The sequence below is a fragment of the Microtus oregoni genome, unplaced genomic scaffold, assembly GCF_018167655.1.
Source record: "Microtus oregoni isolate MIOR12 unplaced genomic scaffold, Mior012 000102F_ref0000329, whole genome shotgun sequence".
Classification (NCBI taxonomy): domain Eukaryota; kingdom Metazoa; phylum Chordata; class Mammalia; order Rodentia; family Cricetidae; genus Microtus; species Microtus oregoni.
The window spans coordinates 994,813-1,020,389 of NW_024544716.1; the positions used below are offsets into that span (position 1 = coordinate 994,813).

General features: G+C 46.2%; 1 pseudogene; it reads left to right on the top strand.

Moving 5' to 3' along the window:
* Positions 1 to 1,026: 1,026 nt before the first annotated feature.
* LOC121443177 lies at positions 1,027 to 12,506 on the top strand (annotated as a pseudogene).
* The last annotated feature ends 13,071 nt before the right edge of the window (positions 12,507 to 25,577 follow it).

Genomic DNA, 25,577 nt, shown 5'->3' on the forward strand with positions numbered 1-25,577 from the left:
CCATGAGAATTACTTGTTGTCTTTTATCTTACCGACAGAAATTAATGTTCCCAGTCTCAAGAACGCTGTCTGGGTTAGAGGCAGTCAGAGAGGCAGGGAAATTCTAGTGCTCCAGGAGCTGTGACAGGACTGACACTTCCATCCTCAGTCTGGGCTACATAGCAAGTGTCTGGGCTCCACAGGGAGACTTTTGTCTTCACAGGGGAAAATTAATTTAAAAAAGCACGCGTTCTGAGAGCAAAAGCAGATAAAGCTACTCTCCTTCTTTACTCATAGAAAAGAGACCCTTAAACGGGATCATAAAACTTAGTAGCTGTCCTTAGTAGACAGAAGGAAATTCCCGGACACCGTTACAAGATGGGAATAGTATCTGTGAGGGAATTCTAGACCAGTCAGCGTCACAAGAGCCCCTTGCTAAACAAACAAACAAATAAACAGTTGGCGGTGGTTCACGCCATAATAGAGAGAAGAGAGAGAGCGAGAGCGAGAGAGAGAGAAGGGGGGAGGGGAGGGGGAGGGGGAGGGAGGGAGGGGGAGGGAGGGAGGCAGGCAGGCAGGCAGACAGACAGACAGACAGACAGACAATCGGGGCAGTAGTGGTCAGGCCTTTAATCCCAGCACTCAGGGGGCAGAGGCAGGCAGATGTCTAAGTCTTAGGGCACCAGGTCTACAGTGAGTTCCAGGGCGGCCCGGACTGTTACACAGAGAAACCCTGTCTCAAACACGCTGAAGGAATCCTAAGACCTCACTACAGCCATTACCTCCACTATTTCAGACCCATTTCTGCCCTCCCTGTCCCCAATCTCCCTTGCGTCTCCTCCATGACAGCTTGCCTCGCTGTACTTCATTAATTCTGACCCGTGACCAGACTCTTTCAACCGGTGAGAGACTCAAACGAAAGATGACACAACGAACGGACTCCTCCCGGCACAGAAGGGGCGGTTAGCTCGCCCCTCCCTTGGCCGCGGAGCTAAACCTAAGGCGCATGTACCGCCAGACGACAACGCGCGTTGATGACGTCACGCAAGGCGCCATCTCCGAAATCTGGTCGCAGTCCACTGTTGCCCGCTGGAGCAAGTCTGTTTGTGTACTGTGCCTACGTTGTTTCTTGGTTTTCTAGCGGAAATTTAGACAAGAAAGAGTCCTGGTGACCGAAAGCTGCAGAACAAAACGAAGAAAAAGAAAGAATCGTGAGGCCCGAAGGAGACGTCATCAGAGCGCTCCGGAAGTGTTCCGACGATGAAGGGTAAGCGGGATGAGAGACACGAAATTGGGCACGGATCACAGTATAGAAAGGGTCGGGACTGGAAGATGAATCAGGGATACCTGTCCCAAAGAGTCCCAGGACAATATCCATGGAGTTGACTCAGCACACAAAAGAAATCGAGACCCAGAGTGTGAATCGGCCCGACTCTCTCTAAGCTAGGAATAGATGTCACGATCGATCGAGTGTGTTCTCACCCGGGAAACTAGAAGAGGTGGATCCAAGGCCTTGGCCAGAACTAGGCATTGCCTGCCCTGATAACTGTGGCCAAGTGCCTGCTCCCCTCTACAGCCTGGCTTTTCACGCTTCATCCTGTAAAAAAATCTTCCCAGGCGCAGTATCTCAAACCTAAGGCGGTGGTATTTGATCAGAACACAGATGTGTCAGGAAGGGGAAGCAAGCACTGGAGCACTATTAGAGGGGAGAGTGGATACGATCAAGATGATTCGCACTCCTGCCCTGTCCTGTTCTCAGAGATCGCGTGCCTTGGCATATCTCGACTTCAGTATTATGTGCATAGAGAAATTCCCAGGAATCCACAAGGATGACCCCAGCTAAGACCCTAAGCAATAGTGGAGAGGATGCCTGAACTGGCCTTACCTGTAGTCAGATTGATGACTATCTTAAATGTCATCATAGAACCTTCATCCAGAAGCTGATGGAAGCAGATGCAGAGATCCACAGTGAAGCACTGGTCTGAGCTCCCAATGTCCAGTCGAAGAGAGGGAAAGCGATAATATGAGCAACGGGGTCAAGACCATGGTGGAGATACCCACTGAAACAGCTTACATGAACTGGGAGCTCACCGACTCCAGCCTGACAGAGAGGCAACCAGCATAGGACCAAACTAGGCCCTCTAGTTTATAGTGACAGCTGTATGACTGGGGCAGACTGGGACCACTGACAGTGAGACCAGAGTTTACCCCTACTGCTTGTACTGGCTTTTGGGAACCCATTCTCTTTGGAGGGATACCCTGCTCGGCCTTATACTGGGGAGGGCCTTGGTCTTGCTAGACTTTGGTGACTTCCCATGGGAAGTCTTTCCCTCTCTGAAGAGTGGATGGTGGTAGGGTGGGGGAGAAGGTGAAGCGAACGGGAGGAGGGGGATGGGGTAGAAGCTGGGATTGGTATGTAAAATGTAAAGAGATGGTTTTTTAAGAAAATAAATTTGGGCTGGAGAGATGGCTCGGCGGTCAAGAGCATTGCCAGCTCTTCCAAAGGTCCTGAGTTCATTCCCAGCAACCACGTGGTGGCTCACAACCATCTGTAATGAGGTCTGGTGCCCTCTTCTGGCCTTCAGGCATACACGCAGAAAGAATATTGTATGCATAATAAATAAATAAATACTTTTTTTTTAGAAGATTAGGGGCTGGAGAGATGGCTCAGTGGTTAAGAGCACAGGCTGCTCTTCCAGAGGTCCTGAGTTCAATTCCCAGCAACCACATGGTGGCTCACAACCATCTGTAATGAGATTTGGCGCCCTCTTCTGGAGCACGGGCATACATGGAGGCAGAATGTTGTATACATAATAAAAGTAAATAAATCTTTTAAAAAGAAAAAAAATAAAAAATAAATAAAATTTTGAAATATTATGGGCATAGTTAGGAATAACTAATTTAAAATTGCTTAGAAGAATTAATGAGACTAAAGTAAATGTGCACACACACTTCTGAGTGTATTTGTGTCCTTTTAAATCAACTGCTTGACAAGCAATGAGTATACCAGAGCTGTTACATGTGTACTGATGCATAAAGACTTCTAATCCTGATGATAGGCATCTGGCGTAGGTAAAACAAAGTTATTCCTAGGGTCCCAGGCCCTGCACAATTTTCTCAGTAAACAAACTCAATCTACAGTTCAAGGGAGAACCAGATTCTCCATGTAAAACTGCTAACTACCTTGGTTTGTTTACTTGGGCAAACATGTACTCAGGGAAGCCCAAGAGAACAGAGATGGGTTTTTGTTTCTTTGTTTGTGTTGTTGCTGTTGGGATAAGGCGAGCTATGTGGTGGAACTCACAGTGTAAACTAGGCTGGCCTCTCCCTCTGAAGTGACAGGATTAACCATGTGTGTCACTACACTCACCTTAGAAATAAATGTATAGGGGGTCGTGTGAGCTACATTTTCTGGTCATTTGCTCTTTCTTATCCCATTTACTCCTGTACTCTGTCCCCCAGTGCCACCATGATGGTTTCCTCCAAACAAATAAGAAACAGGAGCATGGATGGTTAAAGGGACTTCAGCATCATGCTGGACATATTTAGAACTTGAAAAAAAGACTGTTGTATTTTATCTTGTCAGGATTCTGAACTGTGAAAAATCTGTTTCGAATTTCTTGTAGTCAGCAAATTGTAGTATTTCAACCAACCACATGCCCTAGCCATTAATGTCACCTCACCTTTAGAGTCTTCACTACTTAGTGAGCGCTGCCCACGTGTAACTATAACCAGTATTTTAAATGAGATCAACTCTAGAGTGCTCCAGTGAGGACTTCTTTTAGACAGGCAGAATCTGGAGTAGGAACTAAACCCATGCTTTAATAAGATACCAGTGATTCTTAAACATGTTAAGCTTTGAGAAGTGTTCTTTTTAAACCTCATCCTGGGAATTTCTAGGACAAATCCAGCCAGAGGAAAGAGGAAGAAGTATGTAAGACAGTTGAGGTGGTACATGTCTATTATCCCAGCAACTAGCACTGGGAGCCTGAGACCAGAGTGTTGGGGGATTAAGGCCACTGTGGGCTCCATAGCAATTTCTAAGCGAGCCTAGGATACAAAGTGAGGCCTTGTTTAAGTAATATGTAACTAAGCAGTGTTCAGTAGGGTCAGGACATGGATCCAAGGTGAAGCACTTGCCTGGCGTGTATAAAACACCACTGAGTTTAACCCCCCAACACTGCAGAGTAAAACAGGAGGATCATCCAAGAAAGCTTTGCCGTTTCCTACTAACTCAGTATTCCTTCTCTAAATAAGTGTAGCTATTGTCATAGTTAGAAAAGCCTTGGGTATTATACTCATTCCTAACAGAAGTAATCGTCTATTTTTGTGTTTGTCCCCAGCTGTGATTTACCGTGCATTTCCTCACAAAGAAGCCAGAGAGCACGAGGTGCAGGTACAGTCGTTCAGAGGAGGCTGGGAGCAGTAGACTTGACAGCAGAGCAGGCTCAATGTCTTCTTAGACTCATCTAGCTGTTCTTTTCCATGGATTACTCATCTGCACAGGTCGTACTTTAGGCCAAATCAAGGTCTTTTTGGTTGGTGTCTTCATGTTCTAGGCTCCTTTCTTAGGGTACCGGAGTCAGCTCTTAATTTCATGTCATCTCCCACTCTGTATGGAACGACAGACAGCCTGTGCTTACCAGAAACCTGTCTTGATCTTGCTTCTGTGCCCCATTCAGTGCTCAGCCCATTCCATAAGTGGATGTTACAGATTCTCTCTGGATGCTTCACAGGCTTTGTCAATTGGGCAGAAGCTTTACCTGTGGCTCCTATCCTGCCAGGTTGTGTGGGGCACGCCTTTAATCCCAGCACCTGGAGGCAGAGGCAGGCAGCTCTCTAAGTTCAAGGACAGTCAGAGCTACAGAGAAATCCTGTCTCAGAGAGAGAGAGAGAGAGAGAGAGAGAGAGAGAGAGAGAGAATAAGAGAGAGAGAGAGAGAATGAATATCCTTTAAATCAAGATGTTAAAAGGCCAGTTAACCACCTTTAATTGTATTTCCCCTTGAAAGAGAGACCACATATGTATTTAAAAGAACCAAATTGTCCTTCTATTGATGATGAATGTTTAGCCATCCCTGACTTGAACTACCTCAAAGATTATGTATTCTTTTTATCTCCTGTATTAGCACAAAGAGGGTATCATTTACTATTGATATGCTAACCTAAAGCTGGCAGTTAGCCTCAGACTTGTTTTTACTGTCTGGGTGATGCAAAAAGAACCCAGCAAATGGCCCAGCCAAGAGGTAGGTGCTCAGGAAAGAACACTGCCCAGAGCTGCAGCAGATGAAGGCCAAGCGAGGTACCTGCCGGCCAGTGTAGAGTAGACTGTTGCTACCCCAGCCTGAGAGGTGGGAAACGAAGCATGTTTCAGGACTGATGCGGCTGTGAAACAGTCTCCCAACCTTCCCCAGGAGTCCATATAACTCTGTATATGTCCTGTGGTTGAGAGTGAGTGTGCCCGAGATGCACTTCACAGTTTCTGCCTCAAAGTGGGCCTGGAGCAGACCTCTCCAAGGGCAGCCGCGTGGAGTCCACAAGGCTGAAAGCAAGGGAAGAGGACTGTGCTGCTCACTGTCAGAATTTCTCCTCCTTGACCTACCTGGAACCCCCAGACAGTTTCCCCTAATACTGAAATGGCTCATTTCCCTAACAACCCCAGTTCTCTTTCACTTCAAGATAGTCTTGTGGTCATGACTTATTAAATAACCTGTGTAGTTCATTTCTCAAGCTTCCTTCCCCACAAGGATTAGAGAAGATTTGCATTACAAAGGATTTTGAATGCTCAGTAGAGTAACCTCAAGGAAGCAGGACTGGTCAGCGTTTGACCTGGCTGCAGTGTGGGGCGGTGTCACAGTTAGCACATGAGTGTGACTTTTACATTTTGGTAGTTGTGTGTAGGAAACACTAGGCAGACAGGAGATGTGTGAGCCTAGCTCAGCAGAGATGGTGGCTCTCAGGAACGGGATGAGTGCCCTGGTGTCTGAGAGCGGAACAGTGAACCACACCACCCTGTCTCTGAGCAGGAGCTGGGAACCCAGCGGGCTGAGGCCTTTGTGAGGGCCTTCCTGAAGCGGACCATCCCTCATTTGAGCCAGCAAGACTGTGAGAGCCATCTGCAGCGCAAGGCTGTGGTCTTGGAATACTTCACTCGCCAGAAACCAAAGCAGAAGAAGAAATCCAAAGGCCTCTCTTCCAAACAGAGGAGAGACAGAGGCTCTTTGACTTTAGCCCAGAGCAACAGAGGTACTCCAGTCTTCCCATGGCCTTGCCACTCACCATTGCCTAGCCTTCCTGGTAGGGCTCTGGACTGGGGATCCCAAGGATTCCCTGGACAGCTCTGCCCCATTAGTCTCAGGGGCTTCTTCGCCATCTGCCACAAGGGGGCGGCTTCCCGATACCAATTTTCTTATGTCATAGTTTGGCCTCTAAAAGACAGGCATTGGTCAGACTGAGGACTTTTCATCATTTAACTTCTCTCCTAGCCTCACTAGTAAGTGTCTCTGTTTCCCATAGCAACAGGCTGATATTCTTTAATATGTGCTTTCCTATACCCTTTAACATCACCAGACAGAATCATCCACTAAGAGGTTGCTGCCAGAGAGAGGTCCTGCCTTGGCATTTCAGAAGTTTCTGAAAGGAATGTGTCACTGTTTTGTGGAAGGATGTCTCCCTCGAGATGGTTCTGAGTTTGTGTTTACAGCCACTATGTTTAGGCTTTGTATAACACTCCATAGCCACGCAGCCTTTCTTGTCCCAGAAGGCAAGAGAGTGTCACTTTGCACTGGGGCTGCCTTCCTGGAGTCCTTGCAGGAAGTGCCTGTTTCAGATTCGAGCCTGGTGTTCCTGACTCTGATCCTGGATTGGTATGAATGGGCACCAAGACAAAGGATAACCCCAGAGAAAAGCTCTTGGTCCTTTACCCTCCCTTCCAGACGATCCTGCCACCTTATACAAGGGCCTGCCTGGAAACCTGCACCTGGGTTGTTATGGCTGAGGCTACATCACCACCTTCAGATGCTCTCCTGCTCAGAGCCAGGGGCTCCTCCATCATGTCTACAACTGGCCAGGAGGAAGGGCATCAAGGCAAAGGGCCCCCTCTTCCCTTCTCGAGAGCAGTAATTTAGCCCTGAAAAGGTTCTGCCAGGGAAGAAATTGAGGTTCAAGGAGGGGAATGTACTTGGCCTTCGTCACATTGTCGTCAGGGCACCTACGGCTTCCACGCAGTCTCGGGTATTCCCTCGTGCTTACTCTCGGCCTTGAGCCCAGCTCAGGTTTGCCGAACACTGGAAATCCCAAGCTCGTGTTTCTGACTCTGACAGATACAGTCTCTTCCTCCCTCTGCATGAACTCTGGAAGCAGTACATCCGTGACCTGTGCAACGGGCTCAAGCCAGACACGTGAGTTTTATTTCTGATGCCTGCCATGGGATTAGATCCCAAGTCTTGCGTGCACTAGAGACGCAGCCTGGGAAACCAGCTGGCTGTGGGCGTTTGTGATCCTGTTTGCTTTGTTACCAGCTCTTCTTTGTGGGCTCTCTTGACCTCCTAGGCAGCCACAGATGATTCAAGCAAAGCTCCTGAAGGCGGATCTTCACGGTGCTATTATTTCAGGTAATTTCTGTGAGAGCATATGGTCATCTGGAGACTGCTACTCAGTGGCAGTACTCAGCCTGGCATCTGTCACTTGCCATCCTGAGGTTTCTCTAAGTTACAAGCAGTGAGGATCTAAGGTGGTTGTGTCCTGACCCGTGCTGGGACTTGTTAAACACGCACTAAGTGGTGTCTGCATGCCGTCAGCTCATACTGTTGTCACCTCGCCTCTAGTGCAGACTCTGGGGGACAGATCCCCCTCTTCATGTTTCCAGGGTGCCATCACCAGTGCAGACTTTTTCCATGATTGCCAGACTCATTCACCCCATGGCACCCAACAGCTACTTGGACAGCCAGGAGGGGCCTCAAAGTACCTCACACAGAGCCCTTGGTCTCCCCTGAGGTCAGCTCTCTGATTATGACACATCTCCATATCAGTTTGTTCAGGCTAGAGACCTAGAAGTACATACACATTACCTCTTTCCTAATCCTGCACCTCAAGTCGGTTAACACACCTAGTTCCTGAATCTGACCTGCCTCTAACTCCCTCAAGCTGCTGTGGAAGCTTCTCTCACCCTCCCCCGGCTCACATACTGTTTTATTCCCACATACACACCAGAAGAAATACACAGAATGAAGGCTGTCATCAGACATCAGACTCCCGACTGCCATTTGCCTGTCCTAAGCCTCCAGCAGCTTCCCATCCAGTCAGAGTAAAAATCTATGGTGTCCTTTGGCTGCCCTCTGTGTGACTTGCACACCTGGTACCTTGGCTTGGCTCCTTCTCTCCACGAAGGGGCTCTGAAGGTTCGTGCATTGACTCCTGCTGTAACTCAGGTCCCTTTCCTAATGTCACTTCCTGAGAGTCTACCACCACTAAGGTTTCCCCTCCACTCTCATTGTGCTGTTCTTATTTTCCTCATAGCCATTATCAGTATCAAGAAATAGAATAGCCCGTGCTGTCTATCACTGTCCTCCATGAGAGCTTCAGCTCACAGGAGCAGGATACAGGCCATCACGTTCAGTGTCCTGTCCCAGCACTGACCTAGCACACTAAGCACATAGTTAGCTCCAAGTGCTGATTACATGGAGGAGGCAGGGCCCTGCCAGTGAGGTGAATCGCCTGTCACTTCTGGGCAGCTCTACAGGAGGACTGCATTCAAGGAAATGTTCAGGAGAGTCAAAAGTGAATGATGGATGTCCTGCCCATGGCACTTACTCCATCAAAGCAACACGACTGGACTTAGTTCTTTATGTGTATGGCCTTGTGGCTCCAGAACCCTGCATAAAACCCAAAGGATACCTGAGAACAGCCCAGAGATTGCAAAGCTCAGGACTAAGAGTTGGGAATCCTGGGCTCTTGCTGGCTTGGTCATTGCCCAGCTACAGAGCCACTATCCTCTGGGCCTTCTCTTCCTCAGCTTAGAAGGGCCAGGCTCCTAGTCCCTGAGGCCAAGCTGTGACTGCTGGCACTACCCAGGCCTTACCCTCATCTGCTTTTCTCCTTTGCAGTGACAAAATCCAAGTGCCCCTCCTATCTGGGGGTCACAGGAATGCTCCTGCAGGAGACCAAGCGTGTCTTCAAGATCATCACCAAAGAAGACAGACTGAAAGGTGTGTGCTGTGTCCCTAGGGGGAGAGAGAGAGAGAGAGAGAGAGAGAGAGAGAGAGAGCGCATTATCCTTTCCTTGAGGTTTTCAGGTTCTACTTGACAATGGAGTCAGAGTCTGCAGGTTCTTGCTATGTTATGAACTGCAGAGAGAGGCCCCTGCCCCTATGGCTACCAAGAGACATCATGAACACAGCAGCCTGTCCATCAATAGGACAGAAGAACTGCTTATCTGGGTCTTCGGCACTCATTGCTAAGGTCACCACCTCTCAAATGAATAACTAAAAGATAGGCAGAAGAAACCAAAACAGCCTGCCACTGGAGTTCTGAAAACTGCACCCTTGCTGGAGATACTCTTGAGTTTTAGTGTTGTTGGGAGGAGAGAGCCATTTGTTCATCCCTAGCCACTTATCCCTGAAATAATCACACATATTTAAATCACTGCTTGGCCCATTAGCTCTAGCTTATTGGCTAATTCTTACATGTTAATTTAGCCCATTTCTCTTAATCTGTGCATTGCCACAAGGCTGTGGCTTACCAGGTAAAGTTCCCAGAGTTTGTCTCTGGCAGAGGCTCCATGGCTTCTCTCTGACTCAGCCCTTCTTTCTCCCAGCATTCAGTTTAGTTTTCCCCACCTAGCTAAGTTCTGCCCTGCTATAGATCCAAAGCAGTTTTTCTATTCATTAATGGAAATCATAGCATACAGGGGGAAATCCCACACCATAGCATGGTTATTGCCACTCCAGCAGGTACTTTTGAATCTTCCAATACCCCAGTACCTGACCTTGCCCACAAATCCAAAGTTCAAACAACAGTTGAGGGGTTTGTACTCATTTCTGTTGATGCTAGAAATCAAGACCAAGCTAATCCTGGGCTCTACGCCTGAGCTACCCCCACAGCCTTGCTTCATTGTTTTTCCATTTCCCTGTATGTTCTTCTGCTCACTTTATAAGTCTAAGGAAGTAATGTAGAAGTTTCCCCACTCTGCACAAATCTAAGAACCAATTCAAGACTGTATGGGAAATTGGCTTTGGTGGTGTGAGAGCCCTCAGTTCTGGGAATTAAGTTAATCACCCCTAAATCTGGAAATTAGGCAGTGAGTTATATTTAGACTGTGAATCAAATAGCCCAGGTCTTTTTTGCGTACTTCTGGCATGGGTCTTCTCATTCCTGTACACTTTTTTAAAGACAGTCTTAGATGCAGTCCTGGCTAGCTTGGAGCTTGCTATGTAGACCAGGCTGGCCTTGAACTCTCAGATCTGCCTGTTTTGTCTCCTAAGTGCTGGCCATAAAGGTCTAGCATCACCTTAATAATGTTGTGGGAAGTCCTTTTGTATTGTTGCTTTTATTGGTTAATGAATAAAGAAGCTATTTGGGCCTATGACAGAGCAAAACAGAACAAGGCAGGAATTCCAAGCAGAGATAGAGGAGAAAAAGCAGAGTCAGAGAGATGTCGTGTAGCTGCCGAAGGAGACAGATGCCAGAACCTTACCGGTAAATCACAAGCCTCATGGCAATAATAGAATTAATAGATTAATAGAAATGGGTTAATTTAAGATGTAAGAGTTACTTAGTAAGAAGCCTAAGCTATTGGCCAAGCAGTGTTGCAATTAATATAGTTTCTGTGTGATTATTTTGGGTCTTGGCAGCTGGGAAGTGAACAAGCAGCCTCCGACTACTTTAATACAATTTAAATTGTAAACGTGCATGAATCATGCTTACATGAACATGAACGCACTGTCTGTATTGTTCCTCATTCTTTTTCCTTTCTTCTTTTCCATTCAGTTATCCCCAAGCTAAATTGTGTGTTCACCATAGAAATTGATGGCTTCATTTCCTACATTTATGGAAGCAACTTCCAGCTTCGGTCAAGTGAGAGATCTGCCAAGAAGTTCAAAGTAAAGGGAACAATTGACCTGTGAACTCTTTGCCACTGGCTACAGATGTACCTGGCAGCTGAGAACTGGAAACACCTTAAATACACACTTTTCCATGAAGCACTTTCTGGCTGTGGCTCGTCTTGACTCCAGGGAAAAAAGAGTGGCTAAAGAACATTGAACAACAAAGGAAGAAGTCGGGGATAGAGATTTGTCTCTCCAGGGAGGAAAGACTAACAGAAAATATACCAGGACTAACCTTGGGTGATTTGAAGAAGGTGGCCATTAGGTTCTGTCTTTCATACTTTCCTGTGTTTCTGGAACATTCTGTGCTAATAATGATAAATTTGGACATCTTAGTTCCATTTTGGCTGCTATATTTTTAACATTTCTACTGTGTAAGACCAGATGAGGTCTTTCTGCACGTGGCCATTGGAACTACAGGTCAGGACCAGCATTAAAAATGGCTGGGGTCCAGCTACTCTGTGCCAGTAGCCTTGAGGAGGCCTTGTCATTGACACCTAGTTCGGAGGGGCCAGTTGCCCCTTGTTTGTAAGAGGTGTGTGACTGCTGGCCGGCTCAGAAACTGCCCTGGCAATAGTAGGTGACGGCACATCCAGCACTCACCCCAGGTCAGCAGTGGTGCTGGGGGTCTTTGCTCGGTGCCTCCCACTCAGACTGCACTGGATGGAAGAGGAATGAGTGAGCCTGATGATCTTTATATGACAGAAAAACAGAAAGCCTACTCCCTCTCAGAAACCAAAGTGCTCCCCCAAGTCCCCGAGATTATCTAGGCCCTGGTTCTGTCAACATCATCTAGACATTCCTCATGGCACTGCGCCATCCCACCTGGCCCCCGTGTTATCACAGTCCTTGCCACCCAGGTTCAGGGCACACATGACCTCTCAGCCTGAAAATGATCATTGTCTTACGGACTGGTAAAGAAAGGCTAAGATCTGAACCAGAAGAGCTGGCTCCAGAGTCAAGTTCTTCCCAGGAGGACAGCCACAGGGGGGTGAGAGAGACAGCTAAGTGTGTGTGTATGTTCCTTATTTACCCAGCGCTCTACCAAGGAACTCTTCTGTGTAGAGTGACTGCTGTTCTAGCTGGCTCAAAGTGCACAGGTGCTGCACCTTCAGAGCAGACCTGTCCAGCCCCACCCTCTGTGATGTAAGGGGCGCGCTATGTTGCATAAACACAGTTGCTTCCCAGAAAAGCTGCTGGTGCCACTTGCCAAGTGAAGCATGTTACTGCTGGCCCCAACTCAAGTGTCCATTAACTCGCTAAGGACATTCTCCCTCAAGGGAGACAATGTACTGCTCACCTGAAATAGAGTCTCTGCTCTTTGCCTTGTCTGGGATGTGCTGCTGTTGTCTCCCTGACCTCCCCAGCATCCTCCAGACTCTGGTCCTGAGGAAACTGCACTTGGTATTACATACAGCATGACTATCCAAGTCCCCACAACTTCATGGAGGGGGTATGGTACTGGTACTTGTGACTGTCTCCAAGGAATAGGACTGGTAGAAATGAGATTTGGGGTGTAGAGAGTCACATGACAACCAACTCTGTTGAATGTAAACCATGCACTACAGAAACATGAGCCCCATGCAGAGTGCCATAGAAGCCAATGGGAAGAACAGTTGGCACCTCAAGAAAGGGCTCAGACTGCTGTCTAAATTGGTTTCTGCTAAGGCTTCCTCCTGACTGGTCAACAGCTACCTCTCTGTGCGCATGGTCTGTCCTCAAGAAGGGAGCTCTAGTGTGCCTCTTCCGATGGTGTGATGAGATGAGATAACACCTCATCTATGACCCGTTTATCCTTTGTTACCTCATAAAGATCCTATCTCCAAACAGTCGTGTTGGAGGTTAGACCTTCAACATGGGAATTTGAGGGTAGTTAGTAACGACTGTAAAATGTTCCTAATTAGAAAAGTTGGCTTTACCTCCAAGGAAGGTGGCAATGTCCAGTCTGGACCCCATCCACAGACAGTGGCCTGGGTTTCTCTGCTGGTTTTTTTGCTGTATGCTATGCTTGGGACACCAGGCAGCTCAGCCTAACTGCTAGGCTACGAGCTCACATTTTCCTGAATTTCATGGGCTTTGACTTAAGGTGCACGCACAGTATCCAGAGTCCCGAAGTTGTGAGCAGCCAAACTCCTCCCTCCTTGTTCCACTGGAGCCAGCAGAGTCCGGGGGGAAATGTGTAGAGGGAGGGGATGGTTAATGTCTACATGGCTGGATTGGGAAATGCTTTGAAAAGGGCACTTCTTGGTGTGTTTCTGAGGCTTCCAGAGAGGATTAACTGAGGTGGAAGATCCACCCTATACATGGGAAGTTTCATTCCCTAGGGTCAGGAGCTGGAAACAATAGAAGGAAGCTTGCTCTCCACTTCTCTGTCACGTGTCCTGTCCCACTGTGCCTTCCCTGCCATAATGGCTGACGGCTGTAGCAAAATAATGCCTTCCTCATGTCACTTGTGTCAGGGATTTTATCACAGGGACAAAAAGTCCAACATGGGAGATGGGCAGAGTTGGCCCCTGAGGGGAGCTGTGGAATATGAAGAATTAAATCACACCCAGGTCAGAAACCTGAAGAACCCAGGAAATCAGAGCAAGGCTTGGGAAGGTCTATCTAGGGGAGGAGAAATGGGAAGGGGACATGTGACCACTGGCCTCAATGGCGATGCCTCAGGTTGCACCCAGCTCTCTAATGGTGGGGAAGACACAGCAGGAACTAGCTTTGTAAACCAAGGGGCAGGTTACAAAATTCTGATCAGTTCATCAACACCTGAAATCTTTCAGGGTCTCCAAGCTACCTACCATCTGTCAAGTGAGACAACTTACTGCATGAAGGCCTCCTAGATCAGGGTGCTGGGATTCCTGCAGCAGCATAAGCAGGCACATGTCTGCAGCAGCTGTCCTATGCTGCACTTCAGCCATACAGAGTCAGGTCCCAGGAGTGGAACTCGCATGTCTTTGTGTTTGTGTAACACCACCTGCTTCCTCCAGTCACCAGTATTTGAAGATGGTACATTCCAGATGGCATCTAAGTCTCTCAGTCCTGACATCTGATTTGACCATAGATTCTTGGGCCAGTCTTTTCTGGATGCGGGAAAGGATCATCCAGTGACCAGGCTCTCAGATTCTGAATAATAAACATGAAGATTCTTCCCAAATACATAATTATGGTAAAAAGGCTCACTTTCTGGACAATGGGTTTTGTATTAATTTAGTTTGCATTTCTTATCTATAATGACTCATTAAGACATCTGTTAAATGTCTATAATATTAATTTAATTCTAATAGAACTGTATTGGAATTGTCCGTTTAATTAACCTCATAGGCCTTTAATGGGTATCTTAAATAGACATCATTAACAAGACTGCTAGACAAATTAGAATTAGAGTCAATAACATTCTTGGTAATTTCTCATGAGCCGTGAAGGACAAGCATTGCTAAGTAGGCAGAGACGACTGCAAAAGAAAAAGTGTTAGAGCGGCAGGAAATCCAGAATGGACAGGACCCCGAGGGTTCACCATTCTGTGTCCCAGGAGATTTCGGCAAAGATGTTTCCCGGCCACCAAGATCGTACTCAGGAACAAAGGCTTCAGCTTTCATATGCATTTCCAGAAAATATTCTGTGTTCCCTTGGACTGAGCTCCAGGTAGGGAAGAGAGGAAAGAGATGGGGAGCATGAAACGAATGGAGAAAGAGAAGTGTTAGAGAGGGGAGGGTCATGACATTGTATGATAGAGCAGGGGAACTGGGACTCACTAGGATAAGGCAGGTTGGTTGGGACGGAGTGTGGAATGGGATGAGATGTAGAACACTACTCCATTCCTCACCCGGGCACTCCTCTTTATCCCCACCCTCCTAACTTTCACCACTTTCTTGGCCACTCCCTCTAGAGTCCTTCAATGGACCTTATATTCCAGATGCATAAATGTTGAGCTGCCCTCATTCCAATTGTTAGACTTCTCTCCAACTTCCCTCCCTATCTGGTCACATGGCCACAAACCCAGGTACACCTAAAGTTCTCACAATCATATTTTCAAGCAGAGAGGAAGTATGTTCATTGTGTTCCTCCCCCAAGTTAAATTAAAAGCTCAGTAACAATAAAGCCTGTGTTTTGATCATTCTGGATCCCAAGTTATCTAGAAAGAACCTGACCCATGATAGAGTCTCATTGAGTGCTGGTGTGAAAACACTGCCCTTTGACCTCTCCATGTAAGTACATCAACCCCCACCTCATGGAATTGTCTCATTGCCTCTGAAACTCAGGTACAAGATCCAGTTATGCCTTGCTTCTTCTCCTTTGCCACAACCACATCCGACCTTTCTTGAAGTCCTATTGGACATCAATAAGAACTGAAGTCTCCTCCCACCTCTGCTCACGTCTTATCTCTTGACCTCATCCTCCCACAGCAACTGCCCAGCCAGCCCCAGCCCCAGCTCTCCCATGGCTTCCCTGACTCTATACTCAGCCACGTACAAACAAGATGGCCATTGGAACAGGACTCAGACTGTGCCATCCTTCAACTTAAAACCCACAAGTAACTTTCCCCTAAGTTGATGTTAAGTCATGCTCCTGACCAGAATTCCCAAATCCCTCCCTGATGGCGCTATGCTCCCCCTCCCCAGCACCTGTCTTGTCCACTCTGGAACCCTCAAGTGTGCACTGCTCCACTCTCAGTGTTTGCTCTTGAGTTCTTTGTGGGATTTTCTTTCTGTTGTCCCTCAACCCACGTCAGCCTTATCTTCTGCATTTGTCTCTGTTCTACTGGAAGGTTCTCTCATGACCTTCCTAGATCACTCCCACCTTCCTAGCTTTGCAGCCCCTCCTCCACCAACCTATCACTTCTTATGTGCACTACAACCCTTGTCAGCTGGGACTTTGCCTACCTATTTGTCATTAGAGCCATCAAACATCCCCATATTGTGTCAACACTGCTTTGCATAGTCACTGGGCATGGTGGCACACACCTGTAATCTCAGGCAGAAGGATCATGAGTTCCAGGGCAGCCTGAGCTACATAGAAAATCCTGTCTCAAAAACCACAAAGAAGACCTCAAAGTGTAGTCCAGTGGTAGAGAGCCTTGTCTAACATGGTCAAAGCCCTAACACCCACTCTCAGCACAGGAAGAAAAACATGTTCATAAGTATTTGTTGTTTATCTAGTTGTAGTGGCTCATACTAGTAGTCAAATCACTTGGGAGACTGAGACAGAAGGAGAACCATGAGTTCAAAGTCAATAGTGAGTTCTAGGCCAGCCTGGGCTACACAGGCTGTCTCAAACACACACACACACACACACACACACACACACACACACAGACTTATATGTGCATTGTCTTGTTAGAGAGAGGGAGCCAAGGGTGGACTATGATGAATGAGTGGGCATTGGTTCTCACAGCTGCCACGATGACAGCAGTGACTCCATCCTTGTGACTTGTCCAGAGCATGTCCATATGCTACCCTCCCATACAAGCAGGCACTGCATCCAGCAAGAGTCCCCAGATGCCACAACTTCCCTGTGTCATCAGACCCTGCCCCCAACACACAAAGATAATCACAAGTCTACACTCCACAAACAGCAGGACCATGTAGCAGTCCAGCATTATATGCCTTAGCTCCACCCATTGAAGCAGAGTGTGAGCCTCTGTGCTGTCATCTTTGATAGTCAGGAAATCAGAGGTCAAGGCCAACTCACTATCCACCCTCATTTTCAACAACAGAAGATGAGGAATAAGGAGTAGTGTCTACTACAGAAGCATTTAGTATGCACACATTAACTTGTACCTTCAGCCAGAAGTGAGGGAGAGAGAAATGTCTTATTGAATGCTTCCATGGGCCCTCCACAGAAAGCTTGCCTTGCAAGGATCATGAGGTGGAGAGCCCTTGGCTGCCTCAGTTTCCTCCTCCAGTGTATTATACTGTGTTCCATGACCACACAGCGCACACAAACATATTCTACAGGTGTGTGCCTCTCTTCCTGACACATGTTTGTGGTGACAGCATGGAACTGACATGGCAGGACTCTCAACATTACAAATTATACAAGAACAAATGGGGTTCCTTCCAGATGTTGCTGTTTGGAAATTGGGTTGTATCCCTGCCCTCAGCAGAGGTTGTGACAAGGTCAAGCCAAGAGCAGGAGCCCTGAAGCCCCAGGATCAGCTGTTGCCATGCCCTTCCTGTTTGGACCTGAAAGGTTGCCTTCAGACTTAGCCCCACAGACAGCCCAATGCTACAGTTCAGGGGCTGAAAACACGGGTTATATGCTGGTGGGAAATGGAGAGAATTATAAACTTAGTATTTGTGCTTTCTCTGACTCCCACCCTTCTCCACTGGAACAAACAGCAAGCCTTCCTTGCCATGATGGACAGAGTCCTCTGAAACTGAGACAAAACAAATCCTTTCTAGTTATATTGCTTCTGTCAAGTATTTTGTGACCACAGGGGAAAATGTATATATACGTGAATGAAAAAGTGTTAGCCAGGTAAGGTAGTTCATGACTGGAGGAGGCTCGGGCAGAAGGATCACAAGTGAAAGGCCTGCCTATGATACCGCTAAGACTCAAAGTCAACCTGGAAGACTTAAACACTGTTTTGTTAAAGGAAAAAGGATGCTGGGGTTTGTTGCTGCAATTCCTTTTCTTCAGGAGATGTAAAGAATGTCTACCTCCTCCTCCTAAGGTGCTAACAACAACCCAAGAGGTGATTCAATCAGAGCTTGCACTGGGGAACCAGTGAGTTGTTAGACTTACTTACAGAGCCATGGGAGAGTGGAAAACAGCCACATTGAAAGTTCTGCATCCAGTATGGAGATCCCTCCCCCATAGCTGTGTGCATGGTGTCCCCTTTCTTAAGTAGATTTCTATTGCTGTGATAAAGCACTGTGGCCAAAAGCGACATGAGAAAGAAAGAGTTTAATTTCACTCTCGTGCTGGCTAGTCTTCTGTCAACTTGACACAAGCTAGAGTCATTTGAAAGGAGGAAACATCAATTGAGAAAATGCCTCCATAAGATTCAGCTATAAGCCTGTCAAATTATTTTTTAAATCTTTTATTTATTTATTTTGGTTTTTTCAAGACAGGGTTTCTCTGTAGCTTTGGAGTCTGTCCTGGAACTAGCTCTTGTAGACCAAGCTGGCCTCGAACTCATAGAGATCTGCCTGCCTCTACCTCCCGAGTACTGGGGTAAAAGGCACGTGCCACCACCGCCCAGCTTAATTCTTTTTATTTTTAAAACAATCTTATTTTACATACCAATCCCAGTTTCCTCTTCCTCCCATCCTCCAGCTTCCCTACCTTCTCCCCTCTCCACCCCCCATACACTCATCAGAGAGGGTGAGGCTTCCCATGGGGAGTCAACAAAGTCTGTTGCATCACTTGAGGCAGGACCAAGATCCTCATCCCTGTATCTAGGCTGAGCAAGGTATCCCTCCATAGGGAATGGGCTCTAAAGAGACAGTTCACGCACTAGGGATAAATACTGGTTCCTTTGCTAGTGGCCCCACAGACTGCTCAAGCCACACAATTGTCACCCACATTCGGAGGGCCTAGTTTGGCATTATGCGTGTTCCCCAATTGTCAGTCTGGAGTCAGTGAGTTCATACTTGCTTGCGTCAGCTATTTCTGTGGGTTTCCCCCATAATGGTCTTGGCCCCTTTGCTTATAATTATTGCCCCTCACTCTCTACAATTGTAATCAAGGAGGTCGGCCCAGTGCTTAGCTGTGGATCTCTGCATCTCCTATCATCAGTTAGTGGATGAAGGTTCTACGATGACAATTATGGTAATCATCAATCTGATTACATTTTAGGTACTCTTCCCACTATTGCTTAGATTCTTACCTGAGGTCATCCTTGTGGATTCCTGGGAATTTCTCTAGTGTATTATGCATTTTAATTAGTAAATGATGGGAGAGAGCCCAACCCATTGTGGGTGGTGCCATCCCTGGGCTGATGGTCCTGAATTCTATAAAAAACCAGGCTGAGCAAAGCATGGGAAGGAAGCCAGTAAGCAACACTCCTCCATGACCTCTGTATCAGCTCCTGCCTCCAGGTGCCCGAGTTCTTGTCCTGAATTCCTTCAGTGATGAACAGAATTATGGATGTATAAGCCAATTAAACCCTTTCCTCCCCAACTTGCTTTGGGTATGGTGTTTTGTTGCAGAAATAGAAAACTAAGACAGCCCACATTGAGCTGTGGTCCATCGTGATGGGAAGTCAGGGCAGGAACTTAAGGCAGGAACAGAAGCCAGGAAGCAGAGAGAATGTTCCTTAGTGGCTTATTCCTCATGAGTTGCTTACTCTGCTTTCTTATACCATCCTGGGCCTCCTGCATCAATCTTTAAGCAAAAGAATGCCCTACAGACAACCCAATGGGGGCATGTTTTTTAACTGAAGTTGCTCCTCCCAGATAATTATACATTGTGTTGAGTTGACAAAAACCAACCAGGAAAGTCTTTTTCCTGACTCCTTCCCTCCCTATGGTGATATCCTAGAGGGCTTCGGTCCTCTAGCCCTTTCTAGAGACCCAGAGGCCACATGAAATAGGGCAGAATTAGACAACTAAAGATGTGAATAGTCAGATGAGGGCTCCACGAGCATCCTTAGCCCCTCCTTCTAAGAGGAAACATCAACAGCCAACAGGCCAGCTGTGATGATCTTTGAAGAGAAAACCCAGACAGGCTAAGTGAGAGGGGATGGAAGGGGCTCTCTAAAAGGTGACACCCAGCTTCCATCCCTTTGAGGCACCGACAGGAGCTAGACAGACTGCTGAACCCTGAATACTTGTGTTCCCTCAAAAGTCACATGCTGAAGCCAATCCCGAAATGTGATAATCAACTGGTTACATGATTGTAACAAGGATACCTGACAGAAACACTTAAAGGAAGGGATGCATTGCTTTAGCTCATGAGTTGAAGTATTTCAGACAATGTAGTGGGTATGATGGGGCAGCATGGTCTGTGTGGTGGGAGATTGTGGCTGTTTCTTCACATGGTGCAGATCTGGGTGCAGACAGCACAAGATGGAACCAAAGTCAGGCTATAAAGTTCAGATCTCAGATCTCGCAAAATGGCACCTCTGCCTGGGAACTGGGTAATAATCAAACCCATGAGTCCATGGGGGGCTTTTAAGACCCAGTCTAACAGATGGTGTTAAGAGACTTTGTTGTTTGTGGTAATTTACTGCCTGGAATCCCAGCTGATGCAAGAGGTTTAACAGGAGTTTGGGGTCATCTTGGCTTGCTTAGTAATTCAATCAGAGGTCCATTGCAAAATCCTGTCTCAAAAACAAACAACAACAACAAATGATGGAGGGGGTAGGGCCTTTAGGGGAGATTGGGTCAGGATTGGTGAGCACTGTGTCTTATTGAAAGATTGGTGAGCACATGATTAGAGAATGTTGTGTCTTTTTGAAAGAGGCCCAAGAGACCACATTGACCATTGACCAAGTGAGGTCTCAGCCAGACAGCTATCTTAAAGAATGGGGCCTTACTTAACATCAAATCTTTTGAAACTTTGACCAGCATCCAGAGTCATGCTGTGGTATGTTATGGACTTTGAACTCAAAGAAATCTACCAGTTACCCTGATACCAAAACCACACAAAGACTCAACCAAGAAAGAGAATTACAAACCGGTCTCATTCATGAACATCGACACAAAAATTCTCAATAAAATACTGGCAAACCGAATCCAAGAACACATCAAAAAAAATTATTCATTATGATCAAGTAGGCTTCATTTCAGAGATGCAGGGCTGGTTCAACATACGAAAATCTATCAATATAAATAAAATCATCATATATAAATAGACTGAAAGACAAAAACCATATGATCATTTCATTAGATGCCAAAAAAGCATTTGACAAAATTCAACACCGCTTTATGATAAAGGTCTTGGAGAGATAAGGGATACAAGGGCCATACCTAAATATAATGATGTTAGCCGACAGCTAACATCAAATTAAACTGAGAGAAATTCAAAGCCATCCCACTAAAATCAGGAACACGACAAGGCTGTCCACTCTCTCCATACCTCTTCAATATAGTGCTTGAAGTTCTTACAATAGCAGTAAGACAACATAAGGGGATCAAGGGGATTCGTATTGGAAAGGAAGAAGTTAAACTTTCGTTATTTGCAGATGATATGATTAGTATACATAAGCGACCCCAAAAACTCCACCAAAGAACTCCTACAGCTGATAAACACCTTTAGTAATGTGGCAGGATACAAGATCAACTCCAAAAAATCAGTTGCCCTCCTATACACTAGGGATAAGGAAACAGAGAGGGAAATCAGAGAAGCATCACCTTTCACCATAGCCACAAAGAGCATAAAATATCTTGGGGTAACTCTGACCAAGGAAGTGAAAGATCTATTTGACAAGAACTTTAAGTCTTTGAAGAAAGAAATTAAAGAGGATACCAGAAAATGGAAGGCTCTCCCTTGCTCTTGGATTGGGAGGACCAACATAGTAAAAATGGCAATTTATAGATTCAATGCAATCCCCATCAAGATCCCATCAAAATTCTTCACAGATCTTGAGAGGACAATAATCAACTTTATATGGAAAAACAAAAAGCCCAGGATAGCCAAAACAATCTTATACAATAAAGGAACTTTTGGAGGCATTACCATCCCTGACTTCAAACTCTATTACAGAGTTACAATATTGAAAACAGCTTGATACTGGCATAAAAACAGAGAAGTCGACCAATGGAATCGAATAGAAGACCCAGATTTAACCCACAATCCTATGAACACCTGATTTTTGATAAAAGAGCTAAAAGTATACAATGAAAAAAAGAAAGCATCTTCAATAAATGGTGCTGGCATAACTGGATGTCAACCTGTAGAAGAATGGAAATAGATCCATATCTATCACCATGCACAAAACTCAAGTCCAACTGAATCAAAGACCTCAATATCAATATGAATACACTGAACCTGATAGAAGAGAAAGTGGAAAGTACTCTACAACATATGGGCACAGGAGATCGCTTCCTATGTATAACCCCTGCAGCACAGACATTAAGGGCAATATTGAATAAATGGGACCTCATGAAACTGAGAAGCTTCTGTAAAGCAAAGGACACTGTCACTAAAACAAAAAGGCAACCTACTGACTGGGAGAAGATCTTCACCAACCCCGCAACAGACAAAGGTCTGATCTCCAAAATATATAAAGAACTCAAAAAACTAGAATTTAAAATGTGAATTAACCCAATCAAAAAATAGAGCACTGAACTGAATAGAGAATTCACAACAGAAGAAGTTCAAATGGCCAAAAGACACTTAAGGTCATGCTCAACCTCCTTAGTGATCAGGGAAATGCAAATCAAAACAACTTTGAGATACCATCTTACACCTGTCAGAATGACTAAAATCAAAAACACCAATGATAGCCTCTGCTGGGGAGGTTTTGGAGTAAGGAGTACACTCATCCATTGCTGGTGTGAATGCAAACTTGTGTGACCACTTTGGAAATCAGTGTGACGGTTTCTCAGGAAATTCGGGATCAACCTACCCCTGAACCCAGCAATACCACTCTTGGGAATATACCCAAGAGATACCCTATCATATTACAAAGGCATTTGTTCAACTATGTTCATAGCGGCATTATTTGTAATAGCCAGAACTTGGAAACAACCTAGATGCCCTTCAATGGAAGAATAGATGAAGAAAATGTGGAATATATACATATTAGAGTACCACTCAGCAGTAAAAAACAAGGATTTCTTGAATTTTGCATGCAAATGGATGGAAATAGAAAACACTATCCTGAGTGAGGTAAGCCAGACCCAAAAAGATGAACATGGGATGTACTCACTCATAATTGGTTTCTAGTCATAAATAAAGGACATTGAGCCTATAATTTGTGATCTTAGAGAAGCTAAATAAGAAGGTGAACCCCAAAAAACGCATATGGGCATCCTCCTGAATATTAACCTTCATCAGGCGATGAAAGGAGACAGAGACAGAGACCCACATTGGAGCAACAGACTGAAATCTCAAGGTAAAAATCAGGAGCAGATGGAGAGAGAGCACAAGCAAGGAACTCAGGACCGCGAGGGGTGCACCCACACCCTGAGACAATGGGGATGTTCTATCGGAAACTCACAAAAGCCAACTGGCCTGGGTCTGAAAAAGCATGGGATAAAATCGGACTCGCTAGCCAGGCGATGGTGGCACACTCCTTTAATCCCATCACTCGGGAGGCAGAGGCAGGCAGATCTCTGTGAGTTTGAGACCAGCCTGTTCTACAGAGCTAGTTCCAGGACAGGCTCCAAAGCCACAGAGAAACCCTGCCTCGAAAAAACCAAAAAAAAAAAAGGACTCACTGAACATAGCAGACAATGAGGACTACTGAGAACTCTAGAACAATGGCAATGGGTTTTTGATCCTACTGCACATACTAACTTTGTGGGAGCCTAGGCAGTTTGGATGCTCACCATACTAGACCTGGAAGGAGGTGCGTGGTCCTTGGACTTCCCACAGGGCAGGGAACCCTGATTGCTCTTTGGGCTGACAAGGGAGGGGGACCTGATCAGGGGAGGGGGAGGGAAATGGTAGGCAGTGGCAGGGAGGAGGCAGAAATCTTTAATAAATAAATAAATGAATGAATAAATAAATAAATAAATAAGAAAGAGATGTCATGATTGAAAGACACATTGGGGTTAGCAGAAACGTAGCTCTAGATAAATTCCCAATAATCCACCAGGATGACTCCGGCTAAGACCCAAAGCAATACAGAGGTGGCCTGATCTTCACTTGTCCTGTAGTAAGAATGATGAATATCTTAAATATCACCATAGAAACTTCATCTACCAACTGATGAAAATAGAGGAAGACACCATCGGAAAACTGAGCTGAGCTCCCAAAGACCAGTTGAAGAGTAGAAAGAATAAGAATATGAGAAAAGTGGTGAGGACCGTGATGCGTTCACCCACTGAAACAGTTTACATGAACTAATGGAAGATCACCAACACTAACCGAACTGGGAAGGAACAAGCATGGGACCAAAATAGTCCCTCTGAATGTAGCTGAGAGTTGACTTGCTGGGGCAGACTTGGGGGTCACTGGCAGTGGCACCAGGATTTATCCCAAATTCATGTCCTAGATGTGTGGGATCCTATTCTCTTTGGATGTATACCTTGCTCAACCTAGATATAGTAGGGAGGGCCTTGGACTTTCCACAAACCAGTGTGCATTACCCTCTCTGAGGATTGGATAAGGGTTGTGTGGGAGGATGTGAGGAGGGACTGGGAGAAGGGAAGAAGTGGTAACTTGGATTGGTAATTTTTTAAAACATAATCAATTAAAAACCATTCAGAGTAGCTGAGTCTAGGCAGCACAACAGCAACAAGAGACTGAAAAGGGGAACAGTTGTATCCATGCCCACCTTCAGCCATTATGTTGCCTGTTCCTAAAAGCAGCATCCAAATAAAAGCATCTTCATGATACTCAGTGGACCACTGATCTGGAAGATCAAAGTGGCATCACCCATGAGTGTAATGATGATGGGTCAGGCTGGTCCAAGAGTAAAAACATACAAAGAAGGGATGAAAGAATACGAGAGAGTTGTCAGTCCAGCATGGGCCAGCACAGAATAAGGAAGGACTGTAGGAGAAGCTGTTCTTCCTTTTGGAGACTACAGCTCCCAGCATCCTCCTGGACTGGAAGCCCCAAAGGCACAGGGCATTTCTCCCAGACGCCCGTGTGTTCCCCGTTAAAAACAGGGGTCACCACGAGCTCGCTCTCTCTCTCTGCCCTTCTCTCCTTTCATCTCTGTCCCTTACTTGTTGTTACCCCCCATTAAAGTGCACCCACGTGGGACCACCGCGTGTCTGTGTCTCCTTCCTAACCCCGCATCGCCCTGTGTCTCGCGTAATGTCTCCACTCTCTAACCCCACAGACAGACAAACAAGACAAAAAAGAATAACAGAAGCAACAAGAAGACAAGTGTCTTAGAGTTCATCAACATGCACGCAGCACACTGAGCCCTGACCTTGCACATAGTCACAAAGGAACACTTTGATCTCTTCCTTGGGTCATGGACAGATGCTGATGGCACAAAAGCCAGGTGGACTGGAATGGCCTATCACCTGAGTTCCCTCAACAGCAGTTCTCCCTCCTGCCCAAGACTACTCACTGTATGTAAGTGTAGGCTGATGGGACACTTTCTGTTGGAAGGTGACCCATCATGTGTACATTACACACCGCTTCATCAGTGAACCTTATAAGAGCACTGCCATGATAGCCTAGGGTAAACGCCACGGGAAGTGGCACGTCCATGCCATGATTGCCTCTTTCACTAGCCCACACCTCAGCCTCCATGGCTACTGTTGGTCTCCTGGCATCTTCTCCAACCAATCCCATCTTCTAGTTAGGAATCGAACCTTCCCATTGGCTGTTGCCTCATTTATGACATCATTCTCCCTCCAACCCTACCAGCACCTGGTAGAATCTTGGTGTTTCCATGGTGATGACTGTAAACAACTTTGGATCATCA